The sequence below is a fragment of the Notamacropus eugenii genome, chromosome 6 (assembly GCF_028372415.1).
Source record: "Notamacropus eugenii isolate mMacEug1 chromosome 6, mMacEug1.pri_v2, whole genome shotgun sequence".
NCBI classification, from domain to species: domain Eukaryota; kingdom Metazoa; phylum Chordata; class Mammalia; order Diprotodontia; family Macropodidae; genus Notamacropus; species Notamacropus eugenii.
The window spans coordinates 301350982-301369727 of NC_092877.1; the positions used below are offsets into that span (position 1 = coordinate 301350982).

Here is an 18746-nt window from a genome sequence, read left to right on the forward strand (position 1 = left end):
AAGTAGTTGCCAAAAGCTTTATCTTTTCCTTAAATAACTTTAGTGTGATGTCTCTTTGAGAAGTGGAGAAAAGAATAAAAAGCAGCTTATTTTTTTTTTATTTTAGAGAGTTAAGAAATGCCTGTAGTATGTCTGAGAAAAGAATCTACCATAAATAGACAGGCAGCATACTGCTGTAAAGTGCTTGTCCTTTTGGTAGCTGTGAATTGTCAGCCACTTGTGGAACAAAGAACATAGTGTAATTTTCTTTCCCCTAGTTATGCAGCTAGAAGGATCCCTGCCACTCAGAATTCCTTTCTCTCACCTACCCTTATCCATGGAAGAATGCCTTATTCATTTTTATCTTTATGAAAGTATATTATTAATGCCTTGCATATTTATAACTCTCTAAGGATTACAAAATAGTTTACTCATAATTCTACTTCAAAGGTAGTACAAGTTTTTTTTTAATCCCAGTTTAAATGTAGAGCAACTGAAACTTAAAAAAAGATGATGTCACTTGGCCATGGGTTGTTGGAACCAGGATTGTAGCCTATTTTGCCTGACTTTCAGTTCTAATGTATTTTTCCTACTACATATCAGATAGGATACTAGTTTGGATTGTCAATAATTCATTTCAGTAAGCATGTATTAAGCACTGACTATGTGCAAGGCACAGTGGATAGAAGCTGTGTCCTCAAAAAGCCTTCATTCTCCTGGGAAACTGTAACATGTACATAGATGAGGAAATTCAAGATAATTTGTAAGTAAGTAAATAGAAGATAATTTGCAAATATGAAGAACTTGGAAGGGCTGAGAGACTTCATTTGCAAGGTGACACCTGAGCTAAGCCTTCAACAAAGCTAAGAGTTCTAAGAATTGGAGATGAGGAAATACTTTCTAAGAACTGGGATCAGCCTGTGCCAGGACTCAAAGACAAGAAAAGCAATGTTCGGTTTGATGAATGTTTGGCAGGAACATAGAGTTTTTTGGAAGACACAGTATCGGAAAAGGGAACCAAATTTTAGAAGACTTTTAAAGACAACCTAAGGAGCTTTGATTTTGTTCTACAGTCACTGAAGGGGGAAACCACTGAATATTTTTCAGCTCTGTATTTTAAGAATTTTAAATCTCATGATTGTGTGAAGGATGGATTAGACAATGATGAAACAGGAAGTAGGGATACTAATTTTATTCCTAGAGCTCAGGAGAGAGATGGTAAGGTTTCAAATTAATGGCTATATGAGTGGAAGGAAGGAACAGACACAAGAGATTGTGGAGGGAGACTTGACAGGGCCACTTCAATGTTAGTTTTGCCTACTTTTCTCTGTGACCTTGGTAATTGGGGGCAGGGTTAATTCATTTTTATGTGATGCTTTTCATTAGCTTTAAACAATAAGGATAATATTTTCCATTCATTGATAGGACTCTGGTGTCATAATAATTAGGGACATGTTCCCAGAAACGATATTCCACCCTGCTACCCTGCTGCTGAAATAGTAGCCACTGTGATCAGACTGCCTCTTTTGATCTTTTCATCACGTGAGCAAATGATTCCAGTGCTGGACCAGTGATGTAGGCTTTGCTGTAGTGAGTATTTTAAGGTATGCTCAAAACACATACAAAACCTGTCTACATTTTTTCCTTCGGTAAATGGAATCCGCATTTCCACATGAACTAAGAAAGCTAAGTTGTTAATAGCTTCCCCAGGGCTTTACTTCTTGCCATGTGACACTTTCAATGATCTCATCATACTTCAGGCATATTAAAATATGTGTGTTCATGAGCTTAAAATTCTGAGCGCCTCATCTGGTTCTGATATTCCTTAAGATAGAAAAATTTCTTTCATGTTCAACCTGAATGAAGGATAATGCCAAAATCAATTTGTAAGCCAGGTAAACATAGTTAAAAAGCTGTGCTATAAAGTTTGTGATGTTTTAAAACATTATAACAGCGCACTGAAGAGTCATAACATGCACTACATATATTGCTTTTCATTTTTGTGTTCTGGTGTGTATAATGCAAGTCGACTACAGAAAATTTTCCTTACTGTATTACACTCCTGTAATAGATGATTTCAATCTGTGCCATATCTGAACAAAATGTCTTAGTTTATCTTTGAGATTCTAAGGCTAAATCAGGCACAGGTCCAAAATTATTTGAATCTGGATTGGCAGTATTTGAAATGCTGAAGGCATACATTTAAAGTTGAGTCAGGACCAGAACAACAAAGACTTAGAATCGTAAGGGACTTCAGATATCATCTAGTCTAGCTTCTTCATTTTACAGGTAAGGAAATTGAGGTCCCAAGAAGCCAAATGAATTGCCCAGGTGACATCAGATGTTGTATCAGAGTCAAGATTTGAGTCTAGATCATCTACCTTCAAATCCAGGGATTCCCCATTGTAGTTGTCAAAGTGACTGTGTTATTACCTTGTTCAATAAATTTCGGTGGCTCCCCATAACCTCTAAGATCAAATACAAATAAGTTTGTTTGACTTTTAAAGTCCTTTCTCAACTAGGTTGTAGCCTACTCAGTAAGGCATATTAGGCATTACTGCCTTTCATGTACTCTGTGCCCCAGTCACACTAGCCTTCTTGTTCATTACACATGACATTCCATTTCCCATTTCTGTATCTTTATACAGGTTTCCTCATGCCTAGAATGCACTCTCTCTTTACTTCTGTCTCTTAGAACCACTAGCTTCCTTCATGGTGTGCAGATCGAGCATTGCCTCTTAAACGATACCTGATTCCCACAGCTGCTAGTGGCTTCCCCTGCCACTTTGTATTTACTTTTTACATATTTTGTATGTGCAAGTACATTATGAGTGAATATAAGCTCCCTAAGGGTAGGAACACCTCTTTTTTGTGTGTTTACATCACCAGTACCTAGATAGACATAATAGGTAGTTAATAAATGCCTGTTGGTTGATTGGTTGAAATGCTGTTAAAATTCAAAAAAATCATCTAAATGGGTAATACTTGCATTAAGCTTGGTACACATTTTAAATTGGCATACTGTTTGTTAATTTTTCATGTGCTATGAATTGGTTGCTGATATTCTCAATACATTTTCCCCCTTGCTGATATTCTCAATACATTTTCCCCCTTTTAGATTACATACTTTACTTCAGTTAGGTGTTGTTGTTTAGTCATTTTTCAGTTGAGTCCAACTCTTTGTGAACCTTTTCTTAGCAAAGATATTGGAGTGGTTTGCTATTTCCTTTTCTAGCTCATTTTACAGATGAGGAACTGAGGCAAACATGGTGAAATGACTTGTCCAGAGTCACACAGCTAATGCCAGATTTGATCTCAAGAAGAGGAGTTTTGCTGACTCTAGACATCGTGTTCTATCCTTTGTGCCACCAACCTGTCCCACTTCAGTTGGGTAGTTGATAGATATTCAAGACCTTATCTTTCTCTGCCATGCATAATATAGTGGACATTTTAGCCTCATGCCACCTTCTTATTAGTCTATATGGCCAAAGTGCTTTTTGCATATTTTATTCAATCCTTATGTTTTTCAAAGTTTGTAGATTGTTTAGGAAACACATATGTTGCCTATGTTTATTAGCTACATCTCTTATCTCTATGTTTTCTTTATCCTGGATAGCACGTCAAACGTAGTATCTATATTAGCTAACTTAGATCTAAGTCTTAAAACCTTCTACTCCCAAAATATTGGCTGGAAAAGTGTCAGGAAATAGAAAATTTAAGTAAATGAGTTGGAAGTACATATATGAAAAATTAAGTAGATGTCTTTTCGGGTTGTCTAATATGGAGTCATCTTGTCTCCATAAGGCAGCATTATTAGCTAGATTAGTACGAGGCTAAACTGAAGTTTCACCCTTTATAGTCAGTCAGTACCTACAGGGGTCCCCAAAAGTCAACATCTACAAGAATGCCTGAATATTTTTCTAAGTAGTTATTATCATGCATTAAATAAAAGGAATTATTTATGTAAAGCAAAGTCTACTTTAAAGGAGACTCGAATACTCAAGATGGAGTATGTTTTTCAAAATGTCCATATTCACTAAATGTCAGGGCCAGAATAAAAATCACTGATTGCTTGCATCACTTGAATTGTTTCTGAAAAAATAAAAACAAAACAATATTTCTGATTGCCCACATAGCTTCTCTAGTCACCAAGTTTTCTCATGATCTAGAACTTTTACTTAGATAGTAATAGGGTGCTTGAACACCCAAGCTGAATGGGATCTGTGACAGGTTCTAATGAAATGAGAATACACTTTGTGAGGAAGGATAATGTAGTGAAAAGTCAATAAGCATTTATTAAATGCTTACTCCATGTGATGTACTATGCCAAATGCAGGAGATATGAAGGCCCTCAGAGAGCTCATATTCTTATAGAAATAATTATCCATATAAGACACATACAGGGTAAATTGGAAGTAATCTTAGAGCGAATGGCTCTAAGCGAACAGTAGAGAGGGGGACTAAGTCTTGAAGGAAGCCCCAAGGCAGAGACAGGAGGGAAAACATTCCAGGGGTGAAAGATTGACATGAAAGGCATGGAGTTGGAGGATAGAGTGTTGTGTCTAAGAATGGCCAGAAGGTCGGTGTGACAGGATCATAGTGTTTGTAGAGGGAAGTGAAGTCTGAGAAGACTGGGAAGGTAGGAAGGAGGCAGGAGAGAGCACTAAACTTGGAATCCACAGACTTTGGAGTGAGTCCCATCTCTGCCACTTATTGCTCATAGTATTTTAGGGTCTGTAAGAAGTCTCATTTTACAAATGATCAAACTGCAGCCCAGAAAGGAAAAGTGATCTGCCTATGATCAAACAGGTAAATAACCGAGCCAAAATTTAAACTCAGGTCTTATGACACAAATCTGATCTTTTTCTCTTAACTGTACAATGTATGATTATTTGATTTTCTTTCTATCATTGTAGCTGTGTGATCTTAGGCAATTTTCTTAACCTCTTTTGGCCTCAGTTTTCTTCCTGGTTAAACAGGGATAATGCTATGAACACCACTTACTTCATAAGGTTGTTATGAAGAAATTATTTTGCAAACAAAGTGCTTTTATAAATGTGGGCTATTATTTGAATCTGCATATTTTTGATTAATGTACAAAGTTAGTATAAAGTTTGATATTATAGCATGCTAAGGTTACAAAGTACTTTGTATTTATTATCTCATTTGATCATGTGGAATGATTGTCTTAGAGACAATCTGTAAGAAGTACAGAATGCAGATTGAAATAGATGCTCGGATTTTAAATGTGATTCTTATTCTGTATGTCAATTCCTCATGCCCAGTTCCCTCCACACCAGAAGAATAGATTGCCAAAAGGATAACGGCAGTCAGTGAGAATGTATGACTTTGTATACCAACTATTGCATCATATACCACTTTTCAGAAAAAAAAAAATGAATACAGATAGCCATCCTCTGTTTCAATTAGCAAGATGTTGTTAGCATCTATGATTTCTATAAATCAAGGAAAAGTGATTATCCTTGCCCCACATGCATTTTTACATATATTGTTCCCTATATACTTCTGTCTCCCTTTATTCTTCCTTTTCCTCCCTCACTACAAATATAATCATTTACATAATCTGCTCCTTTTCTTACCACTTTCTCTCACTATATTTTGTATTATTGCACATATATCCATAAATCTGTGTGTTTAGATCAGCCTCACTGGGATCTTTCAACATGCTTTTCTTTATTGGGTGCCTCCTATGAATTTGAAAGTATGGTAAGCCCCAGGGGAAGCAATTCTAAAATGATGGGTGATATCTAGCCAACTTGAATCTCAAGAGTGAATACCAGCATCGTGTTGGACATATGAGAGAATCAGTTGTCCACGTTTGGGGACCAAATACTGTTACGTTGCTTCCTGGATGAGGGTCTACAGCCCAAGTTTATAGTATGGCAGGATCAAGAATCAAAAGGGAGCCTCTAATTCTAGCATATCTTGTCCAGTCTCCTCATTTTACAGGTGACTGAGTAGTAGTGAGGTCCACAGAAGCTAATTAATTTGCCCAAGAACAAGTTGGCATTACTCCAAGATCAAGTTGACATTTGAGTAGTCTGGAATAGAGAAAGGAATTGTACAGTAGTTAGGAGAAATATACTAAACCATAAGTGTATTATTGAGGGTAAGCTTCCCTTGAGGTGTATGATGCACAGGGGAGCAATAGTGGGGTAATAGTGGCTCCAGTTGAAAACATTAGAGGCATTTCCTGGGAGAGACCTGATATGGCTCCCAGTTACCTTTGCACCAGCTTTTTGCTTTCCTATGCCTGGTATACTCTCTCTCCCAACCTCAGACTCAAAATACCTGCCTTCCTTAAAGGCTTATCCGAAGCACCACCTTCTCTAGGAGGAATTTTCTGGTCCCTAACATATTAGTGCCATCTCTCACAAGATTTGCTTTCATCTGTTTTGTATTTTTTTAATTTTGTATTTATCTTGTATGTTCTCATTTGTATATTTGCTTTCCTGTATTAGAATGTAAGCTCTTTCAGGACTGGGTCAATTTTTGCTTTTGTTTAGTCTCTAGTTATCCCAGATCCCTATGAATAGAAACATATAATAAATCCTTGTTTAACTTCCCAGTTTTTCAGCCTTAAATTTCACAGACTCCTTCATTCCACCTCAGTTGCAGCTGGCATGGCCACTGCTAGTAGTTCCCGCCATTACCTACAAGAGTTTCACTTCTCTAATAGAATTTCTGACTTTCTTCTCCCTCAACACATTCTCCTCTCAGTCCACTTTTCTCTTTGCCTCATATCTTCTACACCTATTCTTCACCCTTATAAATACCTTCAGTCTTTTTACCACTGGTATTTTCTCAGGTTGTTATCTTTGCTCTAACTTTGCTTTATTCCTTCTTCATTTTCAGTTCAATATTTGGCCATTTCAACTCAACCCAGTCCTCTGCTCTCAGATCCCTTGCTCCCTCAGTTGTACTTCCACCATCCACCTCCAGTACTCGTACTCATGAATTGTGGAACATAGCTGGAGGAAGCTTCACCATCATGCTGACTGGGTACATTTCAGATCCATGATATTTACCTTCAGCTGAGCCCTTAAAGCCACAAGATGGTCCATTTATTCCCTAAAAGATTCTCTATCTCACTTCTTGTGGAAACTATTCCAGATTTTCTCTTCTCTCCTTATGCCTCCTACACTTCCCTTTCCATCCTCTAGAACTGAGGACCCTTGTTTTTACTTAGTGAAAAAAATGGATACTTTTCAATGTGAGCTTCCTATTTTCTTATTCTCTTCATCCCAAAACTTTTGACATCGTATTCTACTTGGTTCTTGTTTTACCTAGAAAAAGAATTGATCCTTATCTTTTCAAGACCAAGATCTTTACATTTGGCTTGATCCCACCCCCTTTATCCCCACCTTCACCCCAGAATCTTCTCTATGAGATTGCATCCCATATAATCTCTTCTTGCTATCAAGTGGTTCCTTTAAAACCCTTCATCCAACCTTACCATTATCTCAAGCTATCATCCTATATTCCTTCTCCGCTTCTCAGCCAAACTCTGAAAGAGCTGCCTCGGCTCATTTTCCTGACTTCCTTTTCTCACACTCCTCAGTACTTTACAATCTGGTTTTTGACCTGTTGTCACAAACAGTTCAGTTCATTCCACTGAAACTACTTTTTCCAAAGTTTGATTGACCTCTTGATCACTGAATTTGATGGTCTTCTTTTTAGTCCTGATTCTTCTTGTCTGATCTACTCCATTTGATACTGTGGACCTCTCTATTCTCCTGTATTCTTTTTTCTCTGGGTAACACGACTCTCTCCTAGTTCACGTCCTGTCTGGCTGACTGTTCCTTAATCTCTTTTGCTGGCTTATCATTCATATGAAGTCAAGTGGGTATTCCCCCAGGTACTGTCTGAGGACATCTTCTTTTATCCTTTTACATTTTATTTGTTGGCAACCTCATCATCTCTCCTGGTTTTCACTTCCATACCATAGATTCCCAGATCTATATAAATATGAACTCAGCCTTTCTAACAAACTTCAGGCCAGTATCATTAGTTGACTAATGGACATTTCACATTGGATGTTTGGGACACATCTTAAACTCATCAAGTCCAAAATTGAACTAATACTCTTTATTCTCCTAATTCAGATTTCCTTATTTCTGTTGAAGGTACTATCATCCTTACAGTTTCCCAGGTTTGTAGCCTCAGCATTATTCTTGTCTAGTCATTTTCCCTCACCCAACACATGTAGTCCATTGCTATCTATGGTAGGTCATCTGAAACATAACTGTAACTGTTCTCTTTATCTCCCTACCACCAAACCAGTGGTAGGTAGTGCTTGTGATGAAGTACCAAGGATAGTCTTTATGAAAAAGGATGAACAGCAGACACTTAGACTGATGGTTTCGTCTTTATTTTTTAAAATAAATTTATTTTATATGCACTTGTGATCTGTCTTTCCCTCTGTCTCTATCATTCCACTGAACAACAAATATCTGAAAAATAAAACCCTTGTGTACACACACTTAGGCCATTAAAACTTCCATGTTAGCCATAGCCATGGATCAGAATACTCTCTGCAAATATCTCTCTGTAGGAGGTGAGTGGCATGTTTGATCTTCAGTCTTCTGGACTCATGATTGAACATTCCATTGATCAGAGTTCTAAAATGTTTCAGTTATTTTTCTTTGTAATGTTATTATATAAAATGTTCTGCTTATTCCATTCCATTCCATTTCATGGGGGTCTTACTAGTTTCCTCTAAAGTCATCGTATCTAATGACATAATAATATTCTATTACATTCATGTAATATAATTTGTTTAGCCATTCTCTCTCCCCCCGCTTTGTTTCCAATTTTTGTCTACTATATAAAGAGCCACCATAAATTTTGTACATGTTGAGGTCATTTAGTCATTTTAATCATGTCTGACACTTTGTGAACCCATTTGGGGTAATTTGGGGGGGGGAATTGATTTTCTTGGCAAAGATATTAGGGTGGTTTGCCATTTCCTTCTTCAGTATGTTCCCATTTTACAGAGGAGAAACTGAGGCAAGTAGGTTTTGTCTCTTGTCCAGGATCACACAGCTATTAAGCGTCTGAGGACAGATTGGAACTCAAATCTTGGCTCCAAGCCTGGTACTCTATCCTCTGTACCACTTAGCTGCCCCATTTTTTGGTATATAATATGTCCTCCTTTCTTTATTCATTTTGTGGAATTAGCCTAGTAGGGGAATAACTGGATCAAAGGTTATACACATTTTAGTAACTTTGTTAGGAAGGTGTAGTTTTACAAGGTTTTCATAATGGTAGGACCTGTGCACTGGTTCACCAACAGTGAAGTCTAATGACTTTAACTTGAATTTTTTACGTATGCTTTTATTGTAGCATCATGATCTGATGTTGGGAGAGACCTAAATGGCCATCTCCCACATTTTGTCCCCTGAATCACTTAGCTGTGGTGCTAGAAGAGAGAGAATTCAAATCTTGCTGCTGATACTTATTTGCTGTGTGGTCCTGGGCAAGGCATTTCATCTCCTCTGTGCCTCAGTTTCTTCAGCTCTGAAATGGGGATAGTAATGGTACTTATCTCATGGACTTGTTGTGGACTCACATGATCCTCACACATGTAAAGCACTTTGCGACCATTAAAGGATTATACAAATGCTAGCTATTGTTGTTGTAGTTAATATTATCATTATTATTAATAATTAATCCAACCCAATTTACAGAGGTTACGTGCCTTACTCTAGGTCACACAGGTGTTAAGTAGATGTACTAGCTATAGAATTAATGTTTTTTCCTTTACTGTTCTTTGTTGTGTCTCTCCTTTCCTCTACTGTGTGGGTATATATTCTCTTTGAGGCTTGGCTTTATTATATAGAATAAAATTAGTCTATATTTGCCTTTTAAAAATATTAATTGGTAACTGTCAAAGTAAGATCACTATGTGTTGTGGCCCTTCCCTCTTAAGCAAACTTAAAGGTTTTTTCCATGGATTGCAGGGACTTGGATTTCCCAGTTGACTTTGTCATTAAACCAGCTGTATTAATCTGGCTAACACCCTTTGGTTCTCTGGGCCTCAGCTTCCTACTCTATAAAGTGAAGTTATCAAATTAGTTGAACTCAAAAGCTCTGTCCATTTCTCACACTATCATCTAGTATAATTTCAGAATTATGGCAACTATATAATTTCTTCAAAGCTGTTTTTTTCATTTTACATTGTTTTCCCCCACTGAGGATAAAATAAATATCCCTAAAAAGAAACTTCGTGGGTTTTACAAACATGTATGTATGTGTATACATTTACAGAATATATGCATCTACTAATATTTATGTCATAATATTTGATATGAGAGTCAATGGGGAACCCCTAGAGTTCATTGAAGAGGGAAATGGCACATCAAGTTGTGGTGTGTGAATGTGATGGAAATACTACTGTGCTTAAGAAACGATGACTTTAGTGAAATATGGAAAGACTTGAGTTAAATAATGAAAATTAAAATGAACAAAACCAAGAGAACATCATTACATAGAGTAACAGCAATATTCTTCAAAGAACAGTTGTGAAGGACTAAGTTATTCTGAGTATCATAAGTACTCAGATCAACTACAAAAGACCTATGGAGGAAGATGCTATCCACTTCCAGAGAAAGAATTAATAAATAGAAGCAAGAATAGTGTGGTTTTACATATATTTGTAAATCTGTGTCAAATGGTGACCTTCTCAAGTGTGGGTGAGGAGGAAGACAGGGAAAAATTTTTAAAAGACGTGCTTTAGGAATGTCATAATAGCATCTGTATGGAGGGTGGACTGGAGATGGGAGACTCCATTTGGAGACGATTTTGCACTGTTCCAGAGGAAAGGTGAGGTGGGTCTAAACTAGCTTAGTGGTTATGTAAATAGAAGGGAACAGGTACATTGAGTTGTGAAGGAAAAAACAATACCATTGGGCACCTGATTGGCTAGGTGGGATAAAAGAGATTGAGGCTTTGAGCATAACAGCTTGCTTCTGAGGCTGGATGGCTGAGAGGGAAGCTAGTGTCCTTATGTTCTCCACATTAAATGGAGATGTTTAGAAGAAAAGTGGGTGGGATGGGAGTAAATCAAGAGGTAAGAAATGAGATGTGACATGCACATTGTATCTCATTTCTACTTGCTTATCCTATTCTACTCAATATTTCCCTCTGTCCCACCAGAAATGATTGGAGAAGGTGAGATCTCTTAACAACCCCTGCTCTGGAGTCCAGAGCACCCTCTGCTGGAGTTCTGCTAAGGAGTACTTGCTGCATCCATGAGGAAATCTGGGAGGTTGATTGTATATTACACAATAACACCAAATGTAATTTAAGTAGTTAGATCCTATTAATGTTTTTTAGCTGGTACATTAGATATCTGTGTGGCAAAGTGGATAGAGCATGGGATGTGGATTCAGAAACATCTGTGCTCAAATTCTCTCTTGGACACTTACTAGCTGCATGAACCTGGGCAAGTCATTTAACCTGTCTGTACCCCAGTTTCCTCATCTGTAAAATGGTGGTAGTAATAGCATGTACTTTGTAGGGTTGTTGTGAGGATAAAATGAGGTAACATCAATAAAGCATTTTGCAAAATAAATGCTAAGTAATATCATCATTAATATTATAGTCAATTAATTTTTATGAAGGAAGATAGAAGTATTAATTGCTTCCTATACTCCATATCTTGTTTTGAAAGAAAATTAATTTCAGAATGTCATGTTAACATTCGATAGCTTTTGTTTCTTTCTTACCTTGAACCTTGAAAGCTTTATTCAGCCCATTTGTCTTACACCTTTAAAAGGGAAATAGAAAATCTCCTTACCTTTTCTGAGAGGTCACAACATCTATAGTGAAATGGGACAATGGCCAATTCTGTATATTTTCAGGAATCAGAAACATGGAGTTATGTTATACCAGAGTTATCAAAGTTTTAGTCTCTGAGGTTTGCAGTCATGGTTTTTTGAATGTCTAAAATTCTGTAGCAAAATTGTAGGAGAATAGCTACTATTACTGACCAAATCTCAAATCTCTTCCCAATTTCATAAATGGGAACATAATGACATATTTATGATGAGGAATTGGCCCAGAAATTGACTAACAGTACTTAGCCATAATCCTTGTATGCAAAAATGTTCAACAGATATTTGTTGAATGTACATACACACACACACAGATGTAATTGTAGCGTCATCCAGTTGGCATGTAAAATAAGTGAGTTCTAAGAATCTTATATGTTCAGGGGTTTGTTGTTGTTTAACTATCCTTTTCTTAAGGAGCCAAAGAAAGTCTGGAGTATTCACGAGAAAGCCTATAAAATTATTGGCATTATTTTAAATTATTTATTCTGTAGAGGAATTATTTTTATTTTTTTTGCTGTAGTTCCCTTTTCCTAATTTGAAAAAGAATCGCATGAATACTGGAGAGTCATTTCTATACATTAATGCATGCTGTTAATGGTTTATCAATAAAAGAACCAAGATGTCTTAATTTAAAAAAAATTGTTTTGCAATTTTGTCAAAGAACACCATAAGCTTTGCCTTTGATAACAAATAACTTGCATATTGTAATATTTCTGTTGGGGAAATGAAAAAAATGCAATCAGAAAAGAATTGAAATGATATAAATTAGACTTATTGTTCTGCAAATTGCTAGAGTTAGGTAAGAATTGTAGATAAGAATAGTCTCTTCTCTCTTAAGGAGTAGAACAGACGTATGTGCATGCATGAGAAAACCAAGCCTTTGTTAGTGTCCTGTCTGAAATGGCTATTAAGATAATTACAGTAATTTATAGATTTTTTTCCCCCATTGCAAAATGGGTTCCATTTTCTCATCTTTTGTCTTGGTTCCCTGATGTGTGTATGTGTGTGTGCGTATATGCATGTGCGCATGCGCACATGTGTGTGTGGTAGCAGTTATCTAATCTGAATTATCTGTACCCATCGTGATTAGGTGTGGCACATCCAGAAGTAGAGTGGGTTGCACAGAGATGGTTTTGCCAGTTTTTCTGTCAGGAAGCTAGCCCTAGGAGAATAATAAGAGAATTGTGCTGTACAATGCTATAGCTTAGTGGTTAATTATAGTTTGTCATGGAACCATTTAAAATTGCCGTGTTTGATTTAAAGAGGCACTGTTTCTGAATATTCTTAAAATACCCCTTTTCAGAATTATGGTTCTTGCGATTATTCTTTGTTATATTTTTACTGTCACTTTAGCTCACATATAAGAATAACAATAGACTGAGTTCATGATCCATTAGATGAGTTCTTTAAAAACTAATTGGCAGCATAATATAAGATATGGTTTTTGTTGTAAGATTTTTAACATCATGGTGCAAGAAGGCAAAAAGCACATACAGTAAACTGTTTTAATTGAGTTGAAAATTAAGTGCTGATTCTTTAAGCTCTCTTGTAACAATTGGTGAATATTCTCACGTAAGATAGATGCATTTGTAAAAACAAGTTTATTTTAACTGTTTATAGAACATGGAGACAGATGGAAGGAGGATTATGGTTAATAAATCACTGGCATTATTAACCTTATTAGTGGTAGTAATAACTTGTTACTTTCTATTGATACAGTAACTTTTAGAGATGCCAGAGAATGACAAGTTTATCTTTATATTTTACTGCTACAAGTGATGAAGTCATAACATTTATGATTTGGCTTCTTAAAAAAGATCAGTACTGAAAGAGTTAAGGCTATTCTTCTCCTCCCGCTCCCCCCCAGTCTGTAGATCAAGCATTGTAACCACAGTAACCAACTTAACTGTTTTTCTGCTTAGTACTACCAGAGAAGCAAGATCACTGATGGTTAGGAAAGTGTAAATCATAGGCAAGGGCAACTTCATTTTGATCCTGTTGGGTTGAGGCATAATTAATGACATATGGTTTTAAAACCAGTATTATTGTTAATATGAAAGTCACATTTTATGATGTTTTGGGGTTTGATTATTCAGAAGTCTTTCAAATTTAACAAGAAGTAAATAGAATACAGTTTATACTTCAAATTTTCATGTGGAAACAGTATGACAAACAGGTATGCTTTTAAAGATTCAGGAAAAGAGATGGAACTCAGGAGTAAATAATATAAAAATTAAGGAGAAATTATAGAAACTTCAATTTTCCTATCAAATTAAAGTAGTTCTGAATTTTTGTAGAAAGATGTGTGAATGATAAGTTTATGACTCTTCCCCCTGATAGGTAACAAATGGAAAATGGTCTCATTTTGTTATGATTTACATAAAGATGGCACAGTAATACCTGTGTTATACCTGTCTCAAAGGGATGTTGTGAAAATAAATTAGATTAATTAAATGAAGCCATTGACATTTCTTGGAAGAAATAGTGTCATATAAATTCAAGGAATTTAAAAACAACCACCTGGCTCTCCTTATCTATCGGTCCCTACATATTCACTCCTTTACAAAAAGATGGAATTTTGTTGCTTTGATTTCTTTCCTGCTTTATATGACTATAATGTAAATTCCCATATTATTGGTTAAATAGCATAGTAAAATTAGTTGGATAGATGTATTCATGACACAGATAGAGCCCCATCTCCACAGGATGAATTGGTTCATAAGCCAGGATGTTGGGTAAACCTCAAAAAAAGGGTTTTTTAGCCATAGTTGTAACTAATTAGGAAAATGTGGGATAGAAAAATAGATTGATTATTACCATAGAGTAGACTATAAACTCCTTGGAGGCAAGGACTTTCATACATTTCTCTTTGTATCCCTACGGCCAAAAACCAAAACAAGAGAGCCCAGTACTTAGCATAATGCCATGTATGTAGAAGGAATTTTATAATTATTTGTCCACTTTAATTTCTTTCCAATGACTGTGTTGTATTTTCATATACCTTTTTCAAGGGAAAGGTACTGCCAAGAATTGTCTTAGTAGAGCTGTCTACCTTCAACATTCCGTTGAAGTTTAGTTCATTATGGTAAGAGAAAGTGCCAGAGCCTACCAACGAGAAAGAATAATGGAAATCTTCTGACTTGCTAAAATAATTTGAGGCCACTAAAGCAATAGTAAATGGAGAATACTTTAAATATACTCTAGGGGCTTAAGAAAGTCAATGCATCACCCTTCCTGTGAATCAGAATTATGAAATTATAAACTTGTAAACTATATTGGAGAGTCCCCGCCCCATGTTTGTTTTGTACATGAGTCATCTGGGGCCCAGATAGGTAGAGTAATTTGGCCAAAGTCACACAGCTGGTTGGTGTCAGAGCTTGGAATGAAGGCCCAGTTATTATGACTCCTAACCTAATTCTATTTTAACAAATATTTATTTAGCACCCATAGTTTCAAGGATAGCATCCAGTAATTTTTCCAACAGGATTATATGTAGTACTTGGCTTTCTGAATTAAAAGACTTTGCTGCATATTCTGTATATTGCTGATTCTGACAGGCATTATAGATTTGGGGATTTCTACCTGGAATCTATGAATTAACATTAATTTTGATAACTACATTTCATAATTGGTTTTCTTTATAATCATAGGCATTTTATTTTTTGCATTTCAAAACCCTTATTCTGAGAAGACTGCCATCAGGGTCCATAACATGAAAAAAAAGGTTAAGAAACCCAGATGTGGAGCATTTTGCTGGATGGCCTGGGATTAAGCATTTAAAATAAGTTGGGAGGTGAATTACATAAGCATTGTTTCATAAGCCTTTCTGACTTCCCAGTTTTTTGTCTTTTTCAGGAGATGGGACTTTTATGTAACCTTTAAGTATAAAGATCTCTCTCTCTCTCTCTCTCTCTCTCTCTCTCTCTCTCTCTCTCTCTCTCTCTCTCTCTCTCTCTCTCCCCCCCTACCTTTTTTATGAGATTTTTTTATATTTACAAGATGGACAGTAGTTTCAGATGAATCCACTTTATAACCAAATCAAGTGGTCTACATGGTCTCCTACTATAGGTTTCTGTTGTCATGGCTGTCTCTGTGATCTGTGCAAAGCCTTGATTGACTTAGGATCTCTTGAGAAATTAGACTGAGATATTGAAATAATACTCTTCAGGAAGTAATTACAGTTGTTGATATGTTTTCTGGCTTTGGGACTAATGTGAATGAGCTAGAAGTAGGGTTGAAAGCCTTGAGAGTTTTATCAGAGAGGTTTAATAGGATGACAAGCATTAATTGAGGAAAATCTTTAATATGAAGATGATTTATTGAACATAAACTTTGGATGAACTTGATAGCCTAACAGATGAAATTAAGGGGTACTTTGCTCTTTGGATCACCTGTGTGAATCCAGAAGAGAATATTAGTCATGGAAAATCCTCAGCAGTTTACAGTGGGCAAGAATACCAGTTGTGGTAACATTGTTTTGTTAAATGGACAGTAACTTTTACTCAGAATCATAATTATATAGATTATTTCATTTCTTGTATTTGTAACCCTCATGCCTAGCACAGTGCCTGGCACTTAATAGTTGCTTAGTAAATGCTTGATAATTTATTGATTGATACATACTATTATTAGATATTATCTTTGACTTGGACAGTGAACATTGGATTCCTTAATATTTGTATCCTTTAAGTGAATGATGAATAATAAAACATTTATTAAAAGCTGACTATATGCTAGACATTGTGTCAAATCAGTAGTGCAAATACACATTTCTCTTCTTTGTTCCCCTATGAGTCCTTCACGATCCCCCTTTATATACCTTCCTGTTCTCTTGTCCATGTAGAGATAAATCCCTGGACTTCTTACTCACTCATACTGTCTTTAGCTGCCCATGCAGGAAACTTTGGATGGAAATTCCTTACTTATGTCCTTACCACCCTTTGGTCACCTTGTTTGATTTGCCTTGTCCCTTGATTAGTGATTGATAGGCAACTTTACTTCAGATATATGCAACATGTCTTGATAATAATTTATTAACCCCAAACACTTAATAATATAAAATTTATATAATGCTGTTAAACACTTCGCATTTTCTGAACCATCTTCCTTGTTACTCTCCTTTTAAAATTTGTTATGCAGATATCCCCTTCATCTCCAAACTTTGTGGACTAGTCCCTGGGCAGTGTTCATTGTATATCTACTTTGTCTTATTGAATTTCTTTTCCTATTTTACCAGCTTAGATATTCTATGCCATTGCTTTTCTTTGGGCTTTGAAACACCTTTTGTGAACAATATACTGTATTAAGAAGATGAGTGTGAGATAATCTCCATTGATCTCCACTTTTCCATTTGAGGTTTCTGTAATAACTATAAATATGTTGTTAATGAATTTATTTTATCTGTATCTGAAATTCCATGGTTCCGCCCACAGTTATCTATGGATTATGGGTCCACAGTGAAGAGTAAAGAATACAAGCTTATTTTTATCCAGTGAACAACAACAGGTACAGTCGGGATGTGTGTATGTGTGGCGTATGAAGTGGCCTGAAAGGACTCAGTGATGATAGATGTGCTCAAGTCAGTTCATTGATTCAAGATATACTGGGTGAGCCTTGTAGTAAATATGACAGGGTCATGAAACTGAGAGTCAGAAGGGACCTTCAAGATCATAAAGTCTAACTTTCTCCTTATATAGACTCATAAATTAAGGACTGAAAAATTAGATGTTTCCTTTTTTCATACAGCCAGTAAGTAGAAGAGTAAACAAATGCAAAAATGAAGATTCTAAGTGCATTGGTTTGCTTGTTTTTGGCCAGGAAAAGGCAGGGCATACGTGTCATTTCCTCTGTGCCCAGTTACTCCCCGTGTCGTGTCAAACTCAAATCACCAAGACATAAACTCTCTGTGCCTGTGAGTTTCAGAGGCTCTGAAACTACTCTTCCTAGCTCTGGAAGGAGAGAGGAATGTCAGTTTATTTTCCTGCTACTTCTCCTAAGATTTAGCTCCAATCCTAAGAACCAAATACACTATACAAGATAACAATTTCTTATCAAACTCTGAGTGTTGAACAGATCATGGTACTTGTAATGTGGACAGAATAAACTTTCAGAGACTACCTCATAAGGTAACTAATAGCAGTAGACTCATGGAAAATAACTGGCATATATGACTTTAGCATGGGGCTGGAGGAGTCCCTGTTTTCCTGCCTATTACAGCTATAGGATGAGTCATATATATCCCTGGTTTCTCCAGAGAGGCAGCATGACAGTAGATGGAAGTCTCTCCATGGAGACCAGAAGACTTGATTAAGTCTGGATTCTGACATATTCTAAGTCTGTTAACAATTGGTGAGTCATTTAAACTCTCAGTGTCCCTGGGCAGCTCTCTAAAATTCTAAATTATTGATGAGATAAAGATCTGCAGTGGTGCAGGGGATTTCCACACAGAGAGTAAATTGGCACTCTTGAAAGGACAGGTTCAGACCCTCCTCCCCTCTACAAAAAACAACAACAACAACAACAAAAAAACACCAAGCAAACAAATGTGAAGCAATTTTCCATGCAAATCTTGTTACAATCAGTGGTTATGTTCTAGAGTAGTATTAGTCTACATCATGGTTAAATAGGCTTTTGTAGGTTGGCCTCTAAATCTAATAATCATTTATAACATTGTTTCTTTGGGGAAGATATTTCCTTGACTCAAACAGTCTACTTATAAATGAACTGTTAGAAGAAAAACAGCTCATTTGTAAATTGGAGACTTCCTGGGAAAATGTGTAGAAAGTACTGAGAAGTGTGAAAATTCTTATTCCTGTTTTTTCCCCTAGACTTACATTTTAAATTTCAAAACTCAACAGAAACCAATTTTGCGTGTGCATAAAAGTAATCCCAAAATTTCTATTTCTATTT

The 18746-nt window shown here is 36.2% G+C and overlaps 1 protein-coding gene across 12 annotated transcripts in view; it reads left to right on the plus strand.

Annotated features, from left to right (window-relative positions):
- Positions 1-18746, plus strand: part of PARD3B (par-3 family cell polarity regulator beta) — a 1282024-nt gene that overhangs the window by 253314 nt on the left and 1009964 nt on the right. The window contains exon 2 of one of the 12 annotated variants that reach the window (XM_072620104.1): positions 17270-17342. The exons of the other annotated variants lie outside the window; for them this stretch is intronic. The gene's annotated coding sequence lies outside the window, so the exon portion shown is untranslated. The remainder of the gene's footprint in view (positions 1-17269; positions 17343-18746) is intronic. 12 annotated transcript variants of the gene reach the window in all.